Below are 6,272 nucleotides of genomic sequence, written 5' to 3' on the forward strand. Positions count from 1 at the left end.
ATTGCTCGAAAGATGGGAAAAATGTATAGTTAGCAAAGGCAAGTACTTTGAATAAATTTATTTTTGCTTCCTAGGAAAAAAAATGTGTTTTTCTGACTAAAAAACAGCGGATTTATTACCTGGTATATATACACCGCGGACACATCCGAGTACTCGAGTACTTACCATAGAAAAATTCTATTTTGAAGGACTATTAGTTTTTTATTAATTTATTTGATTTATGCACGTAAAATGAATTATGTAATAATAGAATACATGAAAATTAATATAAAAAAAACATTTATTATATTCTATACATTTAACAAAAGTTACTGCATGTTCATCGCAGGCTTATCACATTGGGAGCAGATCTTTCATGTTTTTCTTTTCTTCTTGATTGTCTGTTTATAACAAATATAGCAGGAACTTTCTTCCTTCTAATGCATCTCTTTCAACTGTCAGACCTAAAGCAGTCTCCACAAGATTTACTGGCCGATTACATTTTCAATAGCGATTTTGGTGTTATAATTTCTCATTATTTGCAAGTTTTAAGATCGATCCTCATGGTTTGCAAGTTCTTCATTCAATTGGCGCATAAACAGCTGCCTCTGATTGTTTTTCTCGACAGCATTTTATTATGTTCATAATAAATTAGATAGGAACTCTGGTGAATTTTGCTGAAATTTTTGAAACTTCGTCGAAAATGAATTTTTCAGCTAAAAATCGCTGAAATTAAACTGAAATTTTATTTGAAATACTGAAATTTTGTTGAAAAGTATTCCAAAATATGGAATAATTTCAGCAACATTTTTCCACCAGGAAAACGAATGAAGTAACGTCTAACATGTCGAGAAACATAACTGGCAGTCTCAAAGTGCGATGTTGTATATCTGCTGATCATTTGGTCCATGATATCGACGCCAGCTTTATTTATTATAATACGTAATAATGTGGAACTTCTTCTTAACATCATCGTTCACAGTCATGTCAGAATGCATCATTGATATCAGAATTATTGCTTCTTCGATATGTAAGAACACTGTATTACTTTTTCGTGGAATCCAAACACAGTAGAGTATATACTTCTCTCGATTTATTCGGAACCATCACACTTGGAATGTAAGATTTATTTTTCTTCAAAGTATCAACTAAAATTAATTTCCATGAAAGCAAGTTTTTGGCAAAAAGTAATATTGTAAAATAATTATCCATGGCGATATTTCTACCACTACTTCGGTACGCGGTTTTTCTTTTACTATTCTTTCTCTTTGGTTTTTCTCTCGAACATTATACGTTTTACTTGTGTAAATGATGCAAGAGATAGGCATTTTCAGCGTCACAAATTCATCAAATCTTGATGCCACAGCCAAGCGTTCCCACTTTAATTATAGTAGCACGTCTGTGCGAACGAAGAACACGATTGGCACCATAGTGGAAGGGATAACATGTATGCAATTGGCTGGTGTCTTTGTCTAAATCTCTGTTCTCTCCATCTATGGATTGTTCATAGTAGATGAGTGTTACCAACTGTGAAACGCTAAACATGGGACGGTATTTATAGTTCGTTCTTATTTTAAAATCATCGTAAATAATGTCTTAAGATGCTAATACAGTCCTCGGATTAACTTATTTCTTAAGACTATACTTAAGACAGTCTTAAATGTAAGAATGGACTATGAATACCGACCTATTCGCGTCATGAAGTTGACACTGAATCTTGTTTAACACACTTTATGTTTCTCTTTGTTATAAAAGATGAGAGGTGAGCACCAGGATACCCGGGTGCATAACAACATTGATAAAATTGGGTGTATATACAAAGGTTAAATGTTGAATAGATGTTTCATTTGTTTTAAAACATTTATTGAATTGTTTATGAAATGGAAATTTAAACATGGAATTGTTTGAGTATTGAATATATTCATGATGTTTGATAGGTATTCAAGAAGTGTGATGTTTCGGAATTTTGCAAATATTCAGAAGGTCTTTGAATTAATATATCCACTGAACATTTGTAGCATTCCGAAAACATCACACAATATTTCTCAAACGGCTGTCAAACATTATCGTAAACATCTCCTAAACAATTCCGTGTTTAAGTTTCCATCTTATAAACAATTCAATAAATGTTTTAAAAAAAAATTAAACATCCCTGATAGAAATTTAGATAAAGAGCAAGTATAGTTACTGCGTGAATGCTATAATAAAAAGAATATGGTTATAATTTCCTAACGAAAAAAATAATTTTTTTGTTACTTTTTATTTTTTCAGTTCAATTTATATTTATTATTTCTCATACCTGTTTATTATGTTTTATTAATTACAATTAATTATTGAAAAATGCATCACATCACCGGCAAGCGATTTTGAACCTATGATTCCTAAAACAGTAACTTAATATATTGGGTTGTCCGGAAAGTTCGTGCCGACTAACCTACATAATTTAATAAATGTAAACTAAAATTTAAATCTTCTGCGTTTCAATTTTTCTTCAACATCAGAACTTTCCGGATCCCAATACTTACGTTGAGCAAATCGCATGCTTTTGACGAAGTTAACGCGTTATACCTCATACTGTAAATCATTCTTAATTTCATATCTCTACTGACAGTTTAACATTATTAATATTTGAGATTAAATAAAATAATACACTGATATTTATTAATTCAATTAGGGAATGAATAATGACAAAGCGGTTGTCCTCAGTCTCGAGAGATCAGCTGACCGTGACGGGCGTGTTTCATCTCGCTGCGATTGTATGTTGATTTCTTATAGCTTTAAACATTTGTATTATTTTTGCCGAAATCGATATTATAAATATTAATGAAAAAAGTTTAGAGATGCAATAAAATTTTTTTTCAAAACACATTATTTTATTGTATTATTTTATTGTAAATTATATGTATAATGTAAATATAATATTTTATATTATATAATATATTATTAAATTTTACTTTCTTATATAATAATTATTTTAAAAGTGCATTAAGCAAATATGACCGTTTATGTTAAATACATTATTTTAAATAAATTAAAAAAAATATTTAAAAAAAATAAAAACGAAGCGCCACTACAGTCTGAATATTAAGATATTGAACTATTATATATATTCATTTAAATGAATTAATTTCAGAAATTATAATAAAATTAATAAATTATATAAATTATATAAATTATAATTTAAAGTCCGACAACCATATTAGCACATTATTCAACATCTTAACATTCAGACCGTAATAGCGCTTCGTATTTAAAGTAATGTATCTACTAAGTACTTTTTATGACAACAGGATCGCCAAACTGCCTATTCACTAATAAAAATGTATTAATGTAGCAGGGAACTGTGTAGAAAAATAATTTGTTTCTGTTATATTTTTATTCTAGTTCAATAAATAATAAAAAAATTTTTGTTTATATTTGATCTATCTTCATATTTATTGTATGTTAAAAACAACTTTAATTATACTTTTTTTAGGATGTCTGAAAGTTGTTTACAGTGTTCTGAAAATGATTTAGAATTGCTTCAGTAGTATTTGAGAAATATTTTGATTTGGGTTTTTAAAAGATATCTCTATGTTGAGGAGATGTTTATTATGCGTACATAAACATAACATTTGAGAAATGCTTTGATGCATATTAAAGCGTTATGTGATTGTTTTCAAAACGTTTCTTATGAAATGTTTAATTAACGTTTAATGACAATAATCTCAAATATTTTTATTATAGTTTTCTAAGTATGACAAAATATTATTTAGCAGAGAATTTACAAGGTTCGCAAACAGTGCTTTTAAACAGTGCAACTATTAATAAAACTCTTCATAAACAATATAATATATTTTAAATAATATAACATATTTTAAACATCGTTACCATTGATAAAATTTCATGAACAATATAATCGATAAAACGCTATCTAAACAGATATAAACATAATTTCTCAATAAAAATTTCAGAGATGAAAATGTCAAACTTTTTTAAATAGATTTTAACATAATGGATTTAAAATTTCTGTGTCCTGCACATTTAGTCCATTTTTTTGTTTATTAATAAAAATTGATTTTGAAATAAGGTGTTTGTTATAGTTCTTTTCTCTGTCTAAAAAATCTTTGTGTGATTCCAGTCAAATCATGATTATACTCCAATCTATGTTTAGAAATTATGAAATTTTGTATTCCTTTTGTATTCTTTTTGATATGATTACGAAGTTTATCTAATCTGATTTTAAATTCGATTCGTCTGTTCTACATAAGATGCATCACATTCTTGACAATTAATTCTGTATATAACGTTGGTTTGTGAAAATGATGTCAATTTTCTTTTTGATTTCTAATGAAAGAGTTAAGTTTGTTTAATCCCACATAGACAAGACGAATTGCTTTGTTATTCTTGAAAAATTGTTTTAATTTTTCTGATATAGATAGAACACACACATAAGGTTCTGTAAAAAATGTAGTCAAATTTTTGTCTCTGTTTTTCCTTATTTGTGCAAGTTTCATTGTCATTCTGATCTCTAAATTTTTTAAACAATCTCTTTTTGATGGTATTAAAAATTAGCTCCATTCTATCGAACTATAGGCTTTACGTGTCTTTTATGATTATTTACTAATTGTTAAGTGAGGAAAGAAAAATTTTCATCGATTTTTATAAGCGTTTTAAAGAGATTTTGTCATTTAGGTTTATCCAAAGTGTCTTTATTTACAAATGGCACGTAACAAAAATTAACGTATCATTCCTCACTTCTGATATCACGACATTCCAACATGGTCTCGACGACTACTCAGGAGCCTTAATCTCAACTGAGGCTAACATCACGTTGATTTTTTTCTATGAAAATTTCTACTTGTGTCATTTACTACTTGTAAAAGCCATAAGGTAATTCTTATTATATTACACTTTGAATGAATTTTTATATATGTTAGTTAACCCGCACATTAATTAGTTTAGAACGACATCAATAAAATATATAACGTTGTTCCTAATAAATTAAATTCAATTGATACTTGAAAGAGATAAACAAATGCTAAAGGCTCTTGTGATATATATCTTTTAATGGAAAATACTATATATAATTATTTAAATATGAAAAGTAATCCGGAAGTAGTGCCTGTTCCACATCTAGTGCTTTTATCTTAATTTATTCAGTATGAAAGAAACTTTCAACAGTAACAAAACAACGGATATTGATTAATACTTGGAAAAATACTTGGAATACTTCCACTTGGAAAATTTTATTTTATAGTATAAATTTTCAAGTAATTAGAAACTCGACAATTTTTTTATCATCCTACTCTGACTGACTGACTTGAATGATCAAAACTTAATAAGTGTGTCAACTAGCAATAATAATTAGGCTCTTACACATTTATATATATAGAGAAATTGAGGTGGTGCAACGACGGTAAAAATTATTTTATTCAGTCAAGGCGCAAGCTTTGGCGAGCTCTTTTTCATGCAACTTACCGACAATTTGGCAAACAAGCCATGGATCACGAATCGCGAAATATGGCGAGCAATAGCAAGTCACCTTGTTTCTACGGCCAGGTTTGCTGAACCTGGCTCGTACCGTGGCATGTGCCGTAAGACCGTGATTTTAGCTTTTTTTATATCAATTTCGAGACTGATGAGTATATATAACATTTACACTTATAACATTTACACTTGTCTTCTTTGTTATACTAGGCACTTCATTATATTAAATTTATTTTGAGTTCTATTTTTGGATGTTCATTTTATCATCCAATGTACATTTTAACTAACTAATACTACTAGATTATTTTGTATTTACCTTTATACAATATTTTAGTTTTATTTATGTAGATACATAGTTCAAGTATTCTGTCAAATACTTAAGACGTTTATAGTTTGAAATTTTATGTTTATTTGGACATTAGTTTCATGTACTTTAAGTTGATATTCATCTCAACAATCTAGTTTTACTATAAAAATATTTATTACCCATTTTTATTGTACTGATGACTTAAAAACAAGGATGATACGTCTAATCAACTCGGGAGTGATAGCGTACCAATCATTTTGCCATACTCTTCCGTTTTCTATTTATATTTTCCAACTTATTGGTACTATTATATTTTTATCTTTATGTAAATGTTTGTTAATGTTTTTTCGTATGCGAAAATAGATAATGTAAACACGCTTATATGTATATAAAATTTAATATGTTTATAATAGTCGGACTAAAAGACCGTAGCGCGCGTACTTACATTAGTGTTTGTCATCTCCACCATTATTATAAATATTTTTATAAATAAAAAATAAAATTATAATTTTCTTAT

At 28.1% G+C, this 6,272-nt stretch overlaps 1 protein-coding gene across 1 annotated transcript in view; it reads left to right on the plus strand.

Moving 5' to 3' along the window:
- Positions 1 to 6,272, plus strand: part of LOC105624051 (GATA zinc finger domain-containing protein 14-like) — a 16,725-nt gene that overhangs the window by 680 nt on the left and 9,773 nt on the right. The gene's annotated exons all lie outside the window — the stretch shown is intronic.

The sequence above is a fragment of the Atta cephalotes genome, assembly GCF_000143395.1.
Source record: "Atta cephalotes unplaced genomic scaffold scaffold00071, whole genome shotgun sequence".
Classification (NCBI taxonomy): Eukaryota; Metazoa; Arthropoda; class Insecta; order Hymenoptera; family Formicidae; genus Atta; species Atta cephalotes.